The 19914-nt window shown below is 47.3% G+C and overlaps 1 protein-coding gene across 1 annotated transcript in view; it reads right to left on the bottom strand.

Moving 5' to 3' along the window:
- The window catches only part of ST3GAL4 (ST3 beta-galactoside alpha-2,3-sialyltransferase 4), a 1214471-nt gene that overhangs the window by 425033 nt on the left and 769524 nt on the right, over positions 1-19914 (bottom strand). The window lies entirely within an intron of this gene.

Below are 19914 nucleotides of genomic sequence, written 5' to 3'. Positions count from 1 at the left end.
GTAAAGAGAGAGAGGTACCTGCAGTTCTTTGCTGAGGGGAGAGCCCAGGATGCTCCACGTTTCTTTCTTTTGATGACAGCAACCACACACAAAATGAACGGCAACTTTCATGGGAACAACGGGAGGGTGTCAGCCCTGAGGAACAGGGACAGAGCTCCCACCCAGCTCTGTTGTCAGCAGGTGAAGGGCCAGCTGTGGAGCTGCTGCAGGGCTGCAGCTCCCCCAGCACTGCCTGCCTGGCACACAGAGCCTTCAGCCAGGCTTGCAGCTGCTCAGCAGTGCCTGGCTCCTGCATCCAGCTCTCCCTGGGGAGGCTTTGCCTGAATTTCACAAGGCCAGGCTCCACAGGACTGTGAACTCCACTCAGCCAGCAATCAAAGATAACCCTTTTCCCAGTGAAAGAACAGAACAAAGAGCATAATACATGTGCAGAGGATGTGCTGATTTCTTCACTACCCTGTCGTGTGTCTTCGCTGCCTGCGGGACCTTATTCCTGCTCCAGGGAAATGACTAAACAAACAATCATTCCATACAACTTGCTCACTTCCTTGCTCTGCCTCACTCCGTGGGCTCCATCCAGCCCATGATCTGCAGAGGGATTCCAGCAGAGCTCTCATTCCTTCACGGGATGTGCTCTCACTTTCCTCGTGGCTCCCAGGAGAGAGCAGTGCCTGACTTCAGTGGGTCAGGATATCAAACCAGGCTTTCTACCTTCTTTGCCTTTCTCCACCTGGGTTGTCATCTGTGAAAAATAGGATGATGACTGTCCTTTTTCTCCCTCCCCTGCATTCCCAAAGACAGGCTGAGTTTCATTTATTAATGCTAACAGAGTCCATGGAGACTTGCAGATAAAGACACTTGCTGTGAAGCAGAATAAAATCTTCTACCTTGCAGAAGGATTGTGCTTTACTATTTCTTCTCAAAGCATCTGCTGGCATTGTTGAAAATAAACCCAGCAGTAATAATCAAACAAACAAAGCCTCAGTCTAACAGCCTGTGAAGTGCAGCCAAGGGCTGTCAGGTAAACAGGCAACAGATGGAATGAATTCCTGAAGATGGAAGAAGGAGAGGGCTAAAATGGTCAATTGGCCATTGACCAAAGAAGTGACCTTACAGATAGATCCCAAGGGGGACATGAGCACCATCAGAAGATCCTGCTGCAGAGGAAAAGAGAGGCACAGAATATCTGAGAGCCTTCGAGGAGCAGCAAGATCAACTCGTTGGATTGTCAAGGGACTTACAGAACAGCAGTACAAGGGATGGCCACTGTTGTGCAAGAGATAACTCAGTGTTGCAGCTACACGGAACTCATCCTTTCCTCAAAGCACAAAGGGTGGAAAAACTGAGGCACAGACAACAGATTTACCAAAAGTTCCCATCTGGTTCTCCAGGGCTAAACTTCATATTCTGTTCTCAGCTGAATTTTGCTGGGGAGTATTTACCACAGCCCCAGAAAGACAACTGAAAGTAAAGCCAAATATTCCCTAATCTGGGTATTGCTGTTGGTGCATTCTCCTGGCAGACAAGGGACTGTCCCCATGCCTGCTGGAGCTGCTGTGCCACCCTCTCCTTATCAAGATCTCAGGCTCAAGCACTCAGGGTGTCACATGCTCCAAAGCAAGCTGGTGGCAAGGCAGCTTTGTGCTCACAGCAAGCCTGGATCCCACAACCTGGGGGGCCCTCAGAGGTTGGTGTAGGCACAACACCTTGAGACCAACACTTCAGAAACACCTCAGTGCCTTGAGAACAACTTGGACTTGCATAAATGCCTTTTCAGAGCTTCCAGAAGCGTGTTTGGTTGGAAAGCAGTGTGTGAGAGGAGACACGCAGAGGATGAAATGAGGTGTGATCCCACTTTAAGGCTTCATACCAACTGATTAATTTTAGCTCAGAAAAACCTTGGGAGAGCACAGTGAGTACCTGGGACATCTGTGCTTGTTCTTCTACCCAGTTAATAACCATGGACACCAAGCTGCAGACAGTAATTAACACTTTTAATGCCATCATGTAGCAGAGGGGTGAGAGCTCTAATGTCCCACAGAAGCCTGGAGTTACCAGGCAAACCCAGCTGAAAATCTAGAAACAAAACTTCCCCAGGTCTGAACTGGGCACCAGTTGTTCCACGACCACAAACACCTTCCTCCACACAGTGTTTCGAAATTCTGTTTTTCTAGCTTCAAGTAAAAAATGAAACTTCAGATGGCTCTGAATCAGATACCAATGTCACTGTTCAGGACACTCACTCATGTTCTCCATTCCAGATTCCTTTGCTTAGGCATGCAGAGAAGGGACAAGGTGACAAGGACACAGCTGCCAATGTGGGAATATGGTTTTTTACCAACACAAGCCTTACCTTTTCTTCTGTATGTTTAGCTTAATGTTTTAAAAGGAGGGTTTGGTGATGAGAAAAGGGAAGTGACTCCTGGTTTAACACCCTCCACGTCTGTGCCCTCTACCCGAGGTGCCACTGGCTCCCTGCTCCTGCTGCCCTGCTCCGTGACCGATCCCACGGTGATGGATTCACTCTCCCCCCTGGCACTCCTGTCCCCTGCCAAGCAGCTGAGTTACAAGTAAATCCAGTTACAAGTAATGAGCTTTTCTCCTTAGCACCCAGGGAAGGGCTGGAGCTGTGTCAGGGCAGGCTCAGGCTGGACAAGGTGGGATTGTTGGGGTGTCTGTGCTGGGCCAGGGGTTGGTTCCATGATCCTGATGGGTGCCTTCCAACTCAGCATGTTCTGTGATTCCCTGATTCTCTGGTAACTCTGCAGTGGGATCCCCCTCATGTGAAGTCCCTGAGAAGGTTCCCCTCTCCCAAGCCCCCCCTGCTCTGTGCAGAGGAGGGCAGAGAACACGAGGCCTCTCTTGCTGCTCAACCCCTGGCTCTGACTCCAAGGGGTTAAACACCACTAGCCTCTGCCTTGCAGGATTTCCACAGGCATTGCCAAGCCAGCACCACAACCAGCCTTGTTCTTGCATTTAAAAAAGCCTATGCATTTAAATTTTGTCATTAGAGGTAACAGAGGAGGACAAGGCCTCCAACAACCCGCTGTCTAAGACCGCAGAAGACTGATTACAAAGCTTGTACTTTCATTAGCAGCAAGGCTTGAAGGTGCTGCAAGGCATGAGGGACGGAATCAACTTCATCTGCAAGACTGTTCTTCCATTTCAGGCACAGAGATTTACACTCCCTCCAAGCCTCTGTGCAGAGCTGTTCATAATTTTAGGGAAGGCTGGCGGTGAAACCAAGGGGAGCAAAACCCCAGTTCTCACATTTCTCTCGGCTTGTTCACAGCAAAGAGAGTTTGGGGAGTGACTCCCAAGCGTTCAGCCCTCAGAGTGAGTGCTCAGCTGTCAGAGTGAGTGCTCAGCCTCCCGTTTCTGCTCCGCTCCCTCCGGCGTGCTCAGAACAGGAAGGATGGAATCTCCTCTCCCGGGACTGGAATAAAATTGCAGCGGATTCCAACTCCCTCCCCGTGGTGAGCACAGAGTAAATAACTCCTGGGAGGCTGCCAGCACAGCTACACCGAGGTTAATGAATAAACAACCGCCCGCAGCACCGACTTCCCTGCTCTTAAAATATATATCTGTGGTTCCATCTTCGGGAGGACTCCTCTCCTATAAATAACCATTCCAAGAGATAAAGGCATTAAATCTTTTTTTTTTCTTTTTTTTTTTTTTCCTTTGACAGAACAGAGATTATCAACATTTTTACAGAAAAACTGCTCTTAGGCAAACAACAGGCTCTTCATAGAGCTTTTTATAGAAAATGTTGACTTTGTCGTGGAAAACAGAACACTGGAAACCAAGAAGATGCAAATATAGAAGGGGACATTCTGGAAATGTTTTCCTCATTTCTTCCTGATGGGAGATGATCTCAAAGCATACATTTCTAGGAAAACAATGCAGGAAGCTTGGAAGAGGGGAGATTGCTGTGAATTAGAATCCTGAGGTCACTGCTGAAAATAGGATTCAACTGCTTGGTTATGGATGCATTTTTGGAAATATTACCCTAGGTGTATAACCAGTTTAATCTAATTATTGAAATTTATTTAATTAATAATATTAAATTAATTGATTTAATAATCAGTTTAACCAACACAATAGCTTAGATTTCCAAGAGTGCCTTGGGTGATTTGGGATGTCCAACATGAAAGACAACGTGAAGAAGTCACTTTGCAGTGCAGTTTGTGGGAGTCTCTGCCATTCCAGGGGGCTCAGAGCACCTTGGAGTCATTTGTCACTTGTGTAAAACTAGGTCATTTCCTCCCCTCCTCCTGCTCTGCTTTTTTTCATGCCAAATATAGAACGAATTTTCTGGCTTCAGACTGAATCAAGTTGTTAATTACACTCTTTCCTAAAAACCTGCAATTGAAATTCACTTGGGGAGTCTCTGAAAGCTGGGGAAAGCTATTCTTTCTTATAATATTCTTTTGACATGTCTTAGAGGAAAAGGGAAGAAAGCCCATTTGCTTTCAATTTCTCCGTTTTGAGGATGATATTTAACAGAAGTAAATCCCTTTAAGGGCTCAGTTATGCTCTTTGAAGCCACTGGGAAAAAAAAATCCCATTGAGTTTCCTTGCAGGAGAGGCAGCTTGCTGCTTTGAAAAGTGATGTTAAACAATCTGCAGGATGCTGTGTGACGCAAGGGAATTCATTTGTGCCAAGAGGTGACAAAGATGGGAATCCTGCATGTACTGGGAGTGGTATAAAAATAACCAGATTATTTCAGGGTCTGCCTCATCAATTAGCTCCTGGCCAAAGGATGTGGAGCGATTCCATGCTCAGTTCCTGGTGCTATAAAAGCCTCTGTGTGTTGGTGTAAGACACCTGCCTCCCAGGAACGTTGAGAGGTGGAACAGATGGATTAACATGCTTTGGAGACTGAAAAGTGCTGCCTGAGTGTCTCAATTTATTATCAATGGTGGAGCCATTAAAACAATGGGATGGATAATGACAGTTAATTCTTGCATCAGGGCTTTTGTCTTCAGAACACTCCGGGGCAAACACTGGTGTCACTGAGTCACAAAGCTGCTCTTGGTTTCAACTCTGAGCAGATCTGGCTCTGCCCAAGCCTTAAAGAACTTTTTTAACATACAAATCCTGTTCCCAGCTTCCTCAAGACTCAGAGATTCCTGTCTCCACCTGTCCCTGTAGGTGGCCAGAAGCACTGGGTGCTTATTGCCTTAAACCCAAGGGAAGAGCAGCTTCCAGACTGGGCATCATTGAGAGAAGAACTCGTTTATTTATTTATTTAGGGCCTCCAAAAATAGGGATACAAACTTCCCCAGCCATCCAAGCCCTCTCTCTACTGATGGAGAGGGATGGGCACCTCTGCAGGGCAATATCTGCCTTAGAGGGAGAACAAATGCCTTCTGAGCACGAGGGGAACCAGACCTGGCTTTGCTACACCTCATTTTTGTGTGCCTGCAGGTGAGTGGGAAGATTCCAGGCTTAAGTCGCTTCTCCCTTAGGATGCAAAGGGTTGAGAACTACAAGAGATGCACATTTCTTTAAGCTCCCAGATGACAGCAATGCAGGGAGAGCAACAGCAGCCTCACAGCAATGAGGTGGCTCCTGCAGTCTCTCCTCTGCAAAGACCCCCAGATGGAATCCAAGTTTCAGCTCAAATCCAGGAAGGAAGGTCTAAGCAGGAATTTGGGCAAGGACACAGGCAGTTCACAGAGCACAGACCAACTAAATCAAGATGCAAAGGGCTCTGCAGAATATGGGGGGCATCCAGAGGCATCTGGTTCTTGCCCAAAGCAAAGGGAAGGCTGATCCTCACAAGTGGCCACGACACGAGATGGGCCAAGAGGCTCAGATGGTGCTGACAGGAGGAGTAAGAGCAGCTTCTCCAGGCAATATTTTCCCTGCCTTCAGCAGCTCAACACTTGCACTGAGTTTTCCCCTCCATACCTGTGTCTCTGACATCCCAGGCACACCATTAATGAGCCATTGCATATAGATGAGCTGGCAACCAGTCTGAGCTGCCACGGCCACACATAAAAGCCAAAGAGGGCCCTGGGCTCTCCTCCTCCGACACAGGAGCTGTTGGACCCATGTTCTGGGGAAGTTCTGTGGTCTGACAGGGCCACAAAGCTGGGCAGATTTTCTCCCCCCTCCCTTCTGTGCTGACCTTGGCTGCGTAAGACACAAGGTAAGAGGCTCACTGCCACCGTGCTTTCTTGGGAGCTGCAAAAATCCCCAATATTCCCTGGCTCAGGATTGTCTTGTCAGGGAATCAGAAAGTCCTTCTCTTGTGGAATGGGATGTTTGGATTCCAGTCTGCCTTGCCACTGGCTCGCCTTTGCTTGGGCAGCCCCTCTTTCTGGTTCTCTGCCTCGGTTTCTGCTCCCACAGAACGGGCTGCTGAGGAGAACATTGCCAAAGGGAACCTCTGCATCTGCTGTGGCCATCCAAGATAGCAAAGGCAGAACATTCAGGCGTTGCTCTTCTCTGGGAACGCTGAGTGGATTTGGGGCAGGAGCTGGAAGGGCCTTAAAATAACAGCTTTGTGAGCAACGAGGGTGGGATAAGCTGGTAAAAGCTCCCAGCATATTAGAGTTGTGTGGGAACTGTTGTTTTAACCCTGTATTAGCAGCAGCCACGAGGTCTTCACCTCACAGTAACTTAAGAGCTCAGCATGTGTAACTGGGCTTAATGAGGAGCAGCTACTGATTTTCACAGCTATACCTGAAATTAAGGTGTTTCAGTCCCCCAGCACCAACAAGTCCCCATATTCAGCTGCACAGGGACATAAAGAGGTTCTCAAAACTCCTGTTAAAACAAACATCCACCCCAAAATGATCTCCCAGTTTGGGCATGACAACGTGTAGTGCATGGTTCGCTTCTTTAATCTCACACTCAATTACTTTTCTCAACCCATATAAACATCAGCAGGGAAAGGGAAAAATCTGCATACGTGTTAGTAATAAATTTAAAAATCAGGGCATACCACTTAAGGGTTGACTTGTCAGAAAATGGTAATTAAAAGTGTTCCAGCTGACAGTACTGCTTTAATGAATTATTAGTAATGTTCTCTGAGAGCATTGGATGAAAGACACCATAAGAGTTCTTACTTAAACAAACCAATTTTCTGCATGATGCAGCTTGGCCGCACAAGAGGAGGAAAATCTCCATTATAGAATCAAATTGCAAAAATAACCAAGTAATGGTTGGAATGATCAGGAAGGAACAAGTGCCCATTCTGTGCTGATTGCCTCTATTTCCTATACCACAGCCTTCTCCCATAGGTGCTGAGCTGATAACTGCCATTATTTTCTTAAATCCTGTTTTGGGTAATGTGTGCTCACTCCAGAGGCTGCTGGATCCCAACCCAGCCTTGCCTGGTTGAGCACAGGGGGGCTGGACAAGGCAGCTCAGAGCACTTGGGTGAGGAGGTGGGTGCTGGGGATGGATGCAGAGGGCATGGGCTCTTTGAATCTTTAAATCTCACAATCACCAAGTGCCCAGTGGCTCTTTGTGCCCATTACTGTTCAGTATCTGATGAAGTTCTTGTTCCAGACAAACCTAAGCTTGGTGAGCTGGGGAAAGTGTGTGGGAGCTTGGAAACACAGCCCTGTTTAGGGGAAGCAAGGAGGGCAAAGGGCTCTAAGCCTTAATCATGGATTTGTATTTGGGTGTGAAGGGGCTGGGAGCTGCTGGGGGTGGGGGGGTGGAAAGAGGCTCTCATGCCTCATTTCCTTTCCCTGAGCTGGTTTCCAGCCCCATCCAGATTTGTTGTTTGTCCTTGGCTGTTTCAGGAGAAATGTAAGAGGGTGCAGCTCTGGGAATCCACCTTTCTTGGCAGAAGTTCTGTGGACACCCCCCTAGAGCTGGTAAGCAGGGATGGCCCCGGGGTAGCTGGATGGGTCCTGGAGGAGGGGGGATTGTGGTGAAAGCACTTTCCAGCAGAGGAGTTCAGAGCCCCCTGCACCTGGAGGCTGTTCTTGTGTTCCAGCTGTTACCAGCAGCTCACCTCAACTCCAGGGTCTCTGGACCAGCAGGAATTAGGGGAGTTTGCCACAGGAATGCAGTTTTACCTTCTAGGCTGCCACAGACCCACTGTCTGTTCCGTGGGCAGCACTATCCCCGAAAAGCTGCCCTAGCCCTACATCCCCTGCCCTTGGAGCAGGGCTGCAGCTCAGCCTGCCCACAGCAGAAAAGGAGCTTTAGAGCTCAGATCCAGAGGGCTTTGTTACCCCCCCAAAAAGGTGTTCACAAGTCCTCTCTCCAGAGCAGGGAGCTGGAACCACGCTGGGGCTGAGGGGCCGATGAGTTCCCGCGCTCCGTGCTGAGACCTCACAGAGGTAAGATGGGTTTGTTCCTTTCTTGCTTTCACCAGGCAGGGTTTGGACATGTGAGCATTCCGTGAGGAATGCAGAGGAATTTCAGCTGGCTCCTGCTTTAATAAACCCTCTGTGCTCTAGGGAGAAATGTGTAACCACCCCACAGGTCACAAAGAGCAAGGTACTGCTGGAAGCCCTAAGAATGTCCAGCCCAAAGAGGAAAACAAGCAGTTACACCAGTGGCAGGTGCACCACAGGGAACAGCCCCTGAACTCTGGGTGGACACCTTGTGTGGGAATGTTTGCTAACACCGAGAGAAGTTCATCTCACTTCCTTTCTCCGTTTCAATTTGGAGGTTGTGTCTAATCTTGTGCTCTCACAGCCTGGTGTTGGCCCAGCGAGATGAGACGCTCCTTCAGTCCTCAGATGTAATCTGTAACTCTGCTGCCTGTCTTCAATGAGCTTTTCTAACGTTTAGAGGGGTAAAGTGAGGTAAATCCTTCACAGGGTTTACACCATTTTAGTGGGACCCTGGAAACCCCCCAGATTTGCTGCATAATCGAGCTCTGCTTGAACTACAGCAACTGATACAAAGGTTTTAAAAGCTCGTTGGTGTCTGAGGCAAGAGCTGCACTTTGGGAAGTAATTCAGTCTCAGGTTCAAATCAGGCACTTAACAGAGGCAGAAACTCAAAATAGGAGTCTTGGTACGTTGTGTAGCTGATGATCCAGGGAAGTTTGGAGCGATTCACCTTGAGATGCCAGTTCTGACAACCCAGAGCGGCTCTGAGGCACCTGAGCCACCAAAGTGGGCACTTCAGTGAAGTTCCCTCAGGTTGCTTGAATGAATTGACACCTCTGAAAATTCCAACCAGATTTAACCTCCTAAATGAATGGGAAAGATGTAAGATGCCTGAGCAGGATAAACTGTATTTCCCCCTGGAACTGAGACAGTAGGAGCTGTGTAAAGGATATGTAAGAATTTGACAATTTCTGTCTGGTTTTGTCTGGAGCAGAAGGACCTCCTGCAGGAAATACATTTGATGCTGAACAGTGAGAGGCAGAAAGAGCCACTGGGCACTTGGTGATGGTGTAATTTAAATACAAAGCCTTGCACAGTGCGGGAACTCATCATAAATCTAAACTTAAAACTTTCCTTTGCAAAAGGACCTGCAAATCAGCTTAATGTTTGTCCACCTGCAAACCCCTCTGTTCCACTCCTTGCTGAGAATATTAAGGTATTATGCATGCAGAAGCTTTTTTCCCTTCCTGGATAATAAACAAGTTTCTGCCAGGACAGAAATTGGGCATCTCTTATTCAGATTCTCCTTAGATTTGTGCTCCATTACAGTTCTGAGCCCAGGAAGCTGCTGCCACAGCACCACATTCAAGACGTCTCAAAACTTTGCAATCATTGAATTTTTCCTCCAGTACCCTCGTTTCTCTTCCATCTTGTGAATAGGTGGGGAAACAGGCACAAAGGGAAGAATATTTATCCCATAGGACAGAAAAAAGTCGGAAAAGTCAGGAACTGAGCTCAGATATTTGGACTCTGGGAAAATGCTTTATCACTTGACTGTATTTTCTAGGTCCTGCAGCCAAAAGGCATTTTATTAGGACAGATTAGCTTGGTTCTGGGTTGAGACACAGTATGCTCCCTCAGTTTACTCCTTGCTGTGAAATAGCAAGGAACAGAATGAGCTGAATACTGGTCTCTGACCCTGGTAATAAGTTGATTTAATTGGATTTGATTTTTCAAATGTAACATCTCAAGTCAGCCATAAACTCTGGAATTAGCATAGCCCGTCTCAGCACAGGAGAGAGATTTTCAAGGAGCAGAAGGAGATGAAGTCCATGGCCAATGAATTTCAAATTAACACTGAGGATGAACTCAGCCATATGCATGTCAAACTAAAACTGTGCAGGCTCTGAGAGCACCAAGCAGCAAAGTTATTAATGGCTCATATTTGCTATTAGGAATGCAAAGGAGCTGCTTTGCACCCAGTTTGTTCAGATGTCTCTTCACATCAATGACCCATGTGACGGGTCAATAATTCACTCAGTGCACGCTGAAAGCCAAGAATGCCTTGCAAGTCAATTATACTTAAATAAATAATTAGGAGAACAGAAGGAACTGAAGGATTGGACTGGAAAAAGCTCTGCTGGTGAAATACTGCATATCCCAGGAAAAGCAGAGTATTCCTGGTTTTAGATCTTCAGCTCGTGTTCCCCAGTGCTTTGAAAGGGTGCTTGCCTCTGAAAGCAGAAAATAGCCTTAAAAGGGGCAATTTTGAGTTTTAGTATTTCGGGGAATAATCAGGTTCCTGTGTAACTAAAAGCTGTTTGCTTCCTGCAGGAGATGTGGGGGAAAGTAGGACATTAGGCAAATAGCTGCCTACTGAGACTTGATCCTCAGAATTTGTTCCTGAAATTTGTTCAGCTTTCGTGGCATTAAATTGTAATAAATCCCAGGAACATTTCACCCAATCTCTGGGCACGAGCGGGCGAAATTCGCTTCATCAGACCTTGCAGGAAAGAGCAGCAAATGCCTTTCTAAAGCAGCTCTGGGAACCTCTGAAATCAGCCCTTTTCGCAGCCCATGTCTTGGGGCGTCTCAAAGCCGTGGCAGGGGTGGCAGGGTGAGCTGTTGATGCCTCCTCTGGAGGGCTGGCTGTTATCCCACAGCAGCCAAGGAGGGCTGGGGACAGGGAGCTGTGGAGGTGAGGCTGTGATGGGACAAGATGTGTCTGGAGAGGCTGTAGAAAATCGTCAAAATCAGGCTTCGGGAAGCAGAGGCAGGACAAAGCCTGTCAATCACAGCACTTGGGATGGAGAGAAATCTTCCAAACCACTGGTGACTGATAGTGTTATTGTTGAGCCTGGGCTGATTAAGTGCACAGCATCAGCCAGCAAGGGCCAATCTGTGGAGCTGCTCCTGCATGACAGACGTGCAGGGAGCAGAGAGAGGGGCAGGGAAGATCAACAGGTAGCAGATGATGTGCTCCAGTGTCGGCTCAGCACATCAGATGGGCAGAGACAGAAAGGAATTCATGGAGCAGAGGGCCTGTGTTATCCAAAAGGGTACAAGGGAAGGTGCATCTGTTGAGGAATGCGACAAATCCTTTCCCTTTTGGACAATTCCATGAGGTCAGCATAGGTTTCTTTGCTTTGTGGATGTTCAGTGAGAATTAAGAGGTTCCATCCATCCCCTGTGGTGCCACCGTAGCCCACCTGACTTTGGTTACAGCCAGAGGGGGAGGGTCTTTGTGATTCTGAGGTAAAAAACAACTTCAAAACCTTCAGTCCAAAATGCCTATTAATGGACAGCAAGTCTGGAACGATATTCCTTCCAACACACCTGCTGGAAAACTTCTGAATGGGAGGCAGGACACGCTCAGAGGAACTTAACACGTGTAAATATCCCTGTGGAAGAGAAACTCCGACCCTCAGTACAGAAATTCAAGGAACAAAGACAGCTGAAGTGGAAAACAAAGCCAGATCCAAGCAGTAGCAGAGCCAGGAACAGAGAAATAACAAGAGAACTAGTAGTAGAAAAGACTTGCATAAATTGTGTATCAGTGGGATTTACTATGAGAATGCTGTTATTAAAGGAGGGTGCTCAGTAATGAGCAGCAGCACAGAATTTAGGTTTCAGTGCAGCCTTTAATGCCTGGCAACTGAGACAGGCAGAGATGGAAAACTACTTTACACACAGTTCAGTGATAGAAATGATCCAAGGGAAGAGCTACACACGCACACTTTCATCTTGAGAGAAAGCCTTCCTCACTTTGTTCTTTGTTTACATGGAGAAAGTGATAAAGTATGAAAGAACTGCCTTTCTCTATAGAAAAAAATAGCAATAATTTCTATTAATAGCACACCACTGCTCCTGAAAGATCTCAAAATACTTCAAGTGGCAGCTGTGTTCAGGGATCAGCAGTTACTACTGATGCATCAAGCTGCTCTGACAGGGCAGGGCAGCCCAGAATTTGTAATAAAGAAACTCTCTACATCGTGAAACCCCCTTCTCAACCTTAAAATAGCCTGACAGTTGCATGTAAAACAGTGCAATTATTCTTATTTCCTCTGCAGACAGGGAATGTGAGTTAGAAACAGTCAGACCACAGAGTCAGGGCCACAGCTCAACAGCTGCCTCTTTGCAGATGAATCTCCTCTTCACCCATCTCAGGGGAGGCTGCAGGGAGCAGCTCCCACCTGGCAGCTCCTGTGGTTCCTCTCCAAGCCTTTCCTCTCCCAGTCCCACTGCTCAGGGCTTGGCATTCCCAGTGGAAACCTGGCAGGGCAGGGGTTGAGTCTGGCTTATCAAGGCCAACGTGACAGCCCCTATCTGGGCTGCTCTGCTTGGATTACTGGCAGCAAACCAGCACAGCACGGTGGGAGTTTTGCCAGTTTAGAAATCAAAGTCACCTTGATAACCACCAGAGACTGGGCTGCTGGAATGAGCACCTGAATAAAGGTGAGGACAGTGCTCTTCCCATTGCAGGGAAATATTCCTGACTGGGGTTTTCCCTGGTGGAATAAGGAGGTGAAAGATTGCAGTAGAGCAATGATCCCACAGCCTGAAATCCATCCCAGGAGCTGCAGGCATCTTTCTGGAGCACATAAAGTCTGGATCCTGGACACAAAGCTGCCTGCTGCAGGGTCACCCAGCTGGGGGGTTTATTTGCCTTCCCCTCATCTCCCTCGGGTTCCCACTCAGGGATTATCCCAGACCTGACAAGGAGTCCATCAGATCCTGTCTCTGGGGCTGAGTGTGCAGTCTGTGACCACAGCAGGGCCAGCAAGGCCCTTGTAGTTTATTCTGAGTATTCCTTTACCATGTCTCTGCTCCAGAGCTGGAATTGGCTGTTCTCTAAAATACTGGGAGGAGATTTTATATCACAGCAAATTTACCTTCTTGCTTTTGTTCCTTTAGCACAGGCAGAGCAGCTTCATGCTCCTCTTGTGCACTGAGTGAACAGAACCTCCTTCCAAAACTGCTCAACATGTTTTCTGCCACCACTGTTCCCCCTTCCCAGAGCTGGGTCCTTTTTTGGGCTGGTACAAAGGTGCAATCAGTTTAAATTTACCAGAACTTGGGACAGAAAGGCTGCACAGAAGCTTTGAGATGACAAGGCAGTGGTGAATACTGAGATCCCCCGAGCTCAGGTGGCAGGGCAGGGGCAGAGCAGTGTTCACAGGAGGGTTTACCTGGGGGAAGTGCCTCTCATTGTGTCACTGATCCCACAACCAGCACAGACCCTCTGGCCACACCGTGCCGGGTGACTGAGGCTTGACATTGCCAACCTGGAGGAACAAAACCTCGAGTTAATGATTGAAGGCCTTAAATGCCTGAGCAGAGAACGGCAGGACGAGGGAATGTGCAGAACTGAGGGAATGTGCAGACCTGGCTCACATGACCCTGCCATTTCCCCCCTGGCTCTCAGGGGGTGTTCATGCAGCTCTGCCTTCCAGCCCAGGCTGGGAGTTCTTTGGGTATAGGTGGGTTCTGCTCCCACACTTCCAGATTCCATCTGCCTTTCCCACGCATTGGGAGTGCAGTGCCTCTGTCAGGCAACAGAGAGGAGAAGTAACAAGACAAAACCTGCCTTTCTCCATTAAAACTTTCCAGCTAAAAGCAACGAGCTTTATTTTCGAGATTTCTCAGCCCCTCAAAATCAATCCTCCTGAAGTAGAATACAAAACTAGCATAGCACTGTTGCTGAGTTAAATCCTGATTTTTTCTCATGCAGCCACAACAACACGTCACACACAAGTCCACTACAATGAGGATTATTTTGTTGGGGTTTTTTTTTTGGCTGAAGAAAAATCCCCAAAGATATAATTTGCTTGAAAACTCATTCCTCCCAGAGAGCCACTTCCTACTGAAAAATTTAATATTTTTGGTAGAAACCTGAAACAGAAACAGTTCTGTTGAGAAATCCTCCTGTAAAGGCAGCTCAGCTCCAAGTTCCCTGTCTCCAGGGGCAAGGAAACCAGCTTGGCTGCACAGCTCCTGGTGCCCCCTGGATCCTCTGCCAGAGCAGAAGGTGCTGTGGGAGATACAGTCTAGCCATGGAATTAGCTCAGCACTGCAAAAATATCAAATAATGACGTTTTCCTTGATGCCAGTGAGGTGATTGTCGCTCAAAAGTGCTGGCAAATGTTTTTGTGTTGACAGAGATGTTCTACAAGGGTCACATTTCTGGTGAGGGGCTGCCAGGGAGGGGCTGGGGGCACAAGGGAATGTTATTTCTGTACTTTCACCCAAACCTTCCCCCTGTTTGTATATCAGACAAGTCCTTTACTCTCCACTCAGCTGAAGCCTTCAGCCTCTCCCCCAGTAAATGCAGCCATGGATTAATTTCTGTGCAGCACTAATTACAGTATTATTAATTGCTAACAATGACAGTAATGTCTTTATTGCTGTAAATCCTTTATTTATACATCTGAAGTAAGTATTTTAACCTTTGAGGACCCCAAACACTTCTAAGCTTTCAGAAAACAAGATTTGCTCGAGTCTCCAGTGCTGCAGTGCCTGTTCTTTCATTTATTCATGTGCCTGTGTTGCCATGAATGAATTATTTCAGTCAGCTTTGTGAGGGAAACCAGGACATGAGGGAAAGAGGGAGGGAAGGAAAGAAAGGAAAGGAAGGGAGGTAAAGGAAGGAAGAAATGGAATAGTGCATGTCCTTGTTGTATCCCTGTTGGGATGGGCTGGGACAGTCCTGGTTCATCCAGTTTGAAAAGAGAAGGATGAAACCTCCCTCTTCCCATTTGAAGAGGAAATTTTGGCACTTCAGAGAGGTTCTTCCTTAGGTGATCACACAGAGCTGTGTGCCTACCCAAATCTGGGCTGGAAGTCATCTGTTCCAAGGATATTCCATATTCCCAGGGGGTATTGTGAACTGCCCCTCTGCCTCTCCTGCTGAGCACCAGCCAGCACTGAGGGAAAAGGGCAGCTCTGGCATCTCCCAGTGATTCTGTTCATCAGGACAGAGGGCAAGGCAGGGCATAAATCCCTTGGTGTATCCACTTGAAATTCCACTTGGACTTTGGGCTGGCCAAGTGCAGCCGCTTGGGCTGGAGCTGTGACAAGGCTTGGGATTATCCCTGAGCTGGATGGAGGGGTCACATTTCCCACATGGAACTGGCATTTCAGTCAGCCCCAGGGAGGCACAGTCACTGTGCCCAGTGCTCTGAGGTGCTGTCAGGGGTAAAAACTCCCTGGTGGCGTTGCCAGGGCCAAGAAGCAAACTTGGCTCTGTCAGCTCCCGGTCCCAGCAGGGCTGGGCCTGCTGCTGATGTGTCCCTCAGGAAGGTGCACAGGGCATGGAACAGATCAGATCCTTCTCAGACATTCCCTAGGGCTCACTGACTGCTCCAGTGACCTTGGGTTTTGGCTCCACTCACAATTGATTCAGTAGAGGGGCAGCTCTCTCTGACAGTCCTCCATTCAGAGTTTGATGCAGGACAGAATCTGCAGCTGGCATCCCATCCCAACAGGCTGCTCCCCATCCCATCCCATCCCATCCCATCCCATCCCATCCCATCCCATCCCATCCCATCCCATCCCATCCCATCCCATCCCATCCCATCCCAACAGGCCCATTCCTGCCCTGCCCAGGGCAGGCAGTGAAGGCCAAACGAGCTGCCCTCTCCAGAGGGCTGGGGAGTGAAGCCCCCAGCAAAGGATACATGAGACAAAGTGTTACAGTTTGTTTTCCTGATAAAGAAGCATTTTATGAGGTATTAGGAAGTGGATATTTCACGTGCTTTGTTCAGAGAAAGTTCAACACAGAAAAGGGCTGAAAGAAGATCTGAGTTTTGCAAAGAACTGAACAGAACTGGAAAAAGAAATAATCCTTTAACTCTGTATCCCCTTTCTTTTACCTAAGCTGCTTAAGAACTTCATCTGAATCCCTAACAAAGATGTGTTTCTAACAAAGGCTGTGGGTTCAGGGAGCTGCTTTCCATTTATGCTCTCCCCCTAATGATTCAGTTCTACCAGCTTTGCTCAGACATCCTTCGCTGGGAGGGAGGGAAGAAATACCTGTGAAACCACAGATATCAGAACTTCAGGGAAATGGAGGCAAGGAAACTTTGTTCTTGCCAGGCCCCCGTCAAACACAAAGCACCTTCCCCTTCCCTCACTCTGTGATCTCCTCAAGAGCTGCACGTGGCTGGGATTAAAGCCATTTCCCTGGGCTAATGTGCTCCACACACAGCCCCGTGCAGAACTCGCCCACACAGCAATTAAAGCTCCTGGTCATGATCCCCCCACGGCCAAAATTCTTCAAAACAAACCGGTAGGAAGCGGGTGAGAGCAAAGAGAAGAGCTCAAACACATTTGTGAGGGAGCAGAGCAGCTCCAGCTGGGACAGAGCTCCCAGGAACTGCAATGACTGGCATTGCCTACACCCAGGAAAGCAGAGAGAAAATAGAAATACATCTGACAGCAGCTGAATTCCAGGCATCTATCAAACATTCTGGGTGGAGGGACTGAGAGAGTAGCTGGAAAGCCAAGAATGGAGATCTGAGAGTTTCTGCTTATTCCAGTGATCCCGGGGAAACACCAGGCTGGGACAGGGAGGTGGAAGCTCCTTTTTTTTCCACAGCTAACCTTGACAGGTCGTGTTCATTCCTTGAGGAGTTGCACTGGTAAAGGCCATATTAAGAATTTCAGATTAAGATTACGACTATGAGTGGTGAACCCTCTATAAGCATGCTGTGCCTGGGGACACCTTTGCTGACTCCTGCAAAATGGAATTCCACACCAGGCAGACAGACAGAAAACACTCTGTTTGTTTGGGCCCAACAGGAAACATATCCTGGTAAATATTAGCTAAGATGTAGCCAGGCTACATTTGCTGATTTAAATGAAAAGGACCCTAATTGCTGTATTATATAACTTGCTTTATATAACCTCCTCCAGACAGTCAGTGATACACTCTCCCCATGCTTCTCCAGGAGGGAATTTCGCTCCTGCTGAAGCAAATCAACCCATTTCAGCCGTGTGTGGGAGCAGGGGATTTGTTGAAAGGAGAATTCCTTTGTCATCCTGCCTGCAGAAAGGTGTAATTCTTCTGCCTCTTTGATCTGCTCTGGGGGGAGCTCCAGCAGGGCTTGTGAAAGAGCCTCTGAGGAGGGTGTGGAAAGAGGTAGGAGAAGGATGGGGAGAGTGGGGATCTATTTTCAAGGTTCCAGGCTTGTTCTCAGCTCTTCTGTGATTATTATCTGGTCAATATGTCCAGATCCTCAGTCAAATTTCCAAGGGTTTCCATGGAAGGCTGAATCAGACCTACCAGAACTGTGGTAGCAACTTATCATGACCCCTGGAGTGAGAAGATGGGTAGGTTAGAAACCAGAATTCCTGTAGATTCCTGCAGATTCCTTCCTAATACCTTATAAAATTCCTTCCTAATACCTTATAAAATCCCTTTTAATTAGAAAATTAGGATCCTAATTCACTGGGATTAGGAGCCTCTTTATGCCTAAGGAATCCATGTGCAGCTTATGATGGCCAAGGTGATGCATCCCAAATTTTCACCTGCTCTTCTGGCAAAGCCAATTTTCACGTTATTGTTGTGAAATGAACACCAGAGTCAGCTGAATGTTTTTGAACAATGGGGGTGTCAGAAGGTAAACATTGGAAATTTTTTTTAATAGTGGCTTGCACAGGAATATTTTCTTTTTGCTCAAACTATGCATTAGCACGAATATTTTGAAAGTGAGGCAGGAAAATAAAAGCTGAGAATTGTTTAAAAAGTGTGACCTCATTCCCCTTTCCTCGAGTACATGCTTAAAGTTTAACCTTTGGCAGCCACATTTGCAACCAATAAATCCAACAGCAAAAGTTTCGAATGGGGGAAAGGTACATTACAAAGTGACCTTCATTTTTTTTTCATCCTAATTTTAGTGAGCAGGGGAGAGGCGATTTCAGCCTAAGTGCAGAAGGAAGGCAACTGTGGGAAATAGAAACAAATTCAGTCTCAGGGCTGCTGATACTTACAGGGACATTAAATAATAGAATTTACTTCTAGCTTTACAACATGCAATTAATTTATGCTTAGGCTCCATCACTGTAGTTTAATATTTTATTTGCTGCTGATTATCATATCTGAAGGTCCTTGTAACTATGTCTAATGGGAGGATTTCTGGTTTAGCCAACTAAAAGTTGCCTACGGAGTAAGGGGACCTTGCCAAACAGAAATTCTTAACTTCATGAAAATATTGTGGCAAGTGAACCCTCAGAGGGCACCCAGAGGGGTCCTTTCCTATCAGCTGGGAGTCAAACATCCAACTGGCACAGGCAGTTCTCAAATGTTTAGATGGCTAAAGTTAGATGAGACAAATGTCCCACTAAACTCACATCAGTGTCAGCTGGACCACTCTGGATCATCCCCATCTTGGATACATGAAATTGGAGCTTAGGGGAACGAACCAATTCTTGCCACAAATATTTCGGCACGTGAAATCCAGCAAAATTTGGGCAGCCCATCTGAGAACAATTTGAGCCCAAGCATTTTGCTCTAACCAGAAAGGAAGCCTGGGTGGGATGGGATATGAGGCAGGGTTGAGATAAGGGGTGAAGCATCTTGAGCTTGCTCTAAAAAAATCATTCCTAAGGGTTGTTTTTGCTGTCCCTTTCTATTGGGAAGGGTGGTGCAGCTGTAAAGTAACAATAGCAAACACTTACAAAGCTCTCAGCATCTCCCATCTCATCAAACCCAGGTCCTTCTAAAGAAAACATCCCCCACAGCAGCTGCAGGACCCCAAAATGTTCAGCTCTCTGTGACTGGGGATACTCATCCTTGGAGGCACAGCAGGCTCAGAACACCCTTTGTTTGAGGCAGCAGGGACAATATTTTCCCCTCAAGTCCTTCACTTCTTTCAGTTGTTTGTAGCTGAAGCATTTTGCCCCAAGACACCTGATCACAGCACAGGGTTTGATTCAGCTCCACGAGAAGAGTTTTGGTCAATAAAGACTGAATAACGTGGGGTGGGTCAGCACTGTGCACTCATCCACCATCCTCTCGGCAACCAAACATGTGCTTGGAGGCTGATAACTCAGAAATCAATTATTTCTAAGAACAGTCCTAAGTTTTGGGTCGAAGTCAGGCCCCAGGTCTGCCTGTGAACACAGCAGGCAGCCCCTGACTCTGCAGCAGACCAACCTGTCCCTGTGTCTGCATGTCTGAGTGAGTCCAACACTGGGAATTTTCCAGTGCAGACTGATCCACAGTCCAGTCTGAGTAGAGTTTTCTCCATCAGTGACTCTTATTCCCTGGGTTCCTTGTTAACATGGCCAATCATAAAGGATAAAATCAACGGGGATGCAGAGTTACCCTTTAAGAAAGGATTTCTGAATCTGATCCTTTAGTCTCAGCATCACCTTTGCAATGGGTAAACCCCCAAATTCTCCTGAAATTTATTTTCCCCTTTTATTCTCACCTAAAAATCCTATTTGAGGTGCTTCTGTGAATCCAGAGTTTGAATTTCACCCCTTTAAACACCACCTATAACTACACTAAAAATATACCTTTTGCATCTACCCTTGATTCTTCCCAAATTTGCTCCCCAGGTCACACCCAGGTCTCCTCATGCCAAGGCACCAACACACACT

This window comes from Myiozetetes cayanensis, unplaced genomic scaffold, assembly GCF_022539395.1.
Source record: "Myiozetetes cayanensis isolate MyiCay16 unplaced genomic scaffold, myiCay2020 scf29, whole genome shotgun sequence".
In the NCBI taxonomy this organism is placed as follows: domain Eukaryota; kingdom Metazoa; phylum Chordata; class Aves; order Passeriformes; family Tyrannidae; genus Myiozetetes; species Myiozetetes cayanensis.
Note: the sequence above shows the minus strand (reverse complement) of the source record. Positions and strands in the feature narration are given on the sequence as shown.